The following is a 1,741-nucleotide window of genomic DNA, read 5'->3' as shown; positions in this document are numbered from 1 at the left end:
ATAAAGCCAGAATTCTTATTTTTTTCTTCAGTGGGCCTAATCCTCTTCTGTAACATTGGCAGTGACAGGTTTGTTTCATTTTATTTTCTATTCGTTATTATATATTTCTGTCTTATTGATTTTCTTGTAGAACTTTATTATTTCTTTTTCATTCTGTCAGTTAATGTGCAAAACGTAAAAACTAAAATATTTTGAATTAAAAAAAAAACACATTTATTGCCTGTACAGTTCAGGAAGTGATAACCAAAACTTCAAGACATTGAGCTGTGTTCAATGAAAGTTTACAAAACAGCCAAGTAAATTAGCTGTTTCGGGAAAGTTAGTAAAACTGCTAAAGTTAGCAGAACCACTACAGTACTAAGCAAAAAAATTATTTCCCCGATTAGCGCTTTATCAAATTAGCAGAAGTGTGCCCGCTGCTGACATTCAGTAACTTGTAAAGATTTTACAAACCAGATTTAAACTCATGTCTCACAGAAGAGCAACAGAGGAATCTACAGATCTGCTGATCTGTTCAGTGACCCCCTCTGCCCTTCTATTGTGTCATGCTGTTAGCACATCATCTGTGCTGAAGGCCCTGACACAAAATCAGGATAGAAGCAAGTTTAATATATAAGCAAGTCCTGAGTTTAGGTCACGTCAGGAAAGAATGAAACTTTATTTTTACCTTCAGTAAACTTGTACATTTTTTTTCTGGTGCACCTCTACTCGTAATTGTGCAAGCCTTAAATAGGCTTATTGGATTTATTGTGTTTGAAGTGCAAATTTAATAAGACAAAAACTCTGAATATAGTCAGTAACTCCATGTTGCTGTTAATAAATCCCCTGGTGACATACTCCTGCGTCAGTAATACAACCTCACAGCAGGAAGAATGTGGGATTTATCTTGCTGTTCAGGTCGGTTCTTCCCAGAGTTTGCTCACTCTGCACTGCTGGTAAAAAATAATAAAAAAAAAATCCTGTGACTGACTGACTGACTGCAAGGTGTTTGCCACCAATCCAGGATGCCGCTGAAAGTGACTATACATAGGAAAAACTAGTGTCAACTCTTCCTTAACCTAAAATAGAACCACGTTAATCCCTTTCTTAAAAGTTTGTTTTTCCTCAAGTTAGCCTCACATTTTTGTCATCTCCCTCGTGTACAAAGCAATGATGCTGTATATTATGTATATACATATTAGGGGTTGATAGACTTCATATATTTTAAGGTGGACTATAAAACGATAAAAGTCGAGTAGAAGTCGACACCTCGCAGTGATGTCACAGAAACGTAAGCGAACTTCACATCAACTGACAGGCTGTATTATATTCACAGCAAATATTGACAGAAAAGCCCTTTATGCAGGAATAAATGTACAAGAAACAGAACATCATCCCAGACTTCATAGTCAGCAGCGGATTAAAGTCTGAAAAGTTGCACAAAGTCAGGTGTGACTTTTTTTCCCCTCGAACACCTACGACTGATGATCGCATATGCTGGACAGCTGCACAGATAGGAGTCAAATTATCACACTGACCAGTGACACAACGATGCTTTTGGTTTGTGCATCACAACCCAAACTTATTATGAACCGATTCTGTTTAGTTACTGTTAAATTCAGCGCTGCCACCTGCTGCTCCTCCACCGCGATGCGCAGCAGGACGCTCCGCTGACTTAGCAGCGGCTCTTTTTGCATGATCAACCAATATGCAGTCTGCGGCAGAGTGTCATGATGGTGTTCACTCTACGAACCCACATGCA

The sequence above is a fragment of the Poecilia formosa genome, unplaced genomic scaffold (assembly GCF_000485575.1).
Source record: "Poecilia formosa unplaced genomic scaffold, Poecilia_formosa-5.1.2 Scaffold760, whole genome shotgun sequence".
NCBI lineage: Eukaryota > Metazoa > Chordata > Actinopteri > Cyprinodontiformes > Poeciliidae > Poecilia > Poecilia formosa.
Note: the sequence above shows the minus strand (reverse complement) of the source record.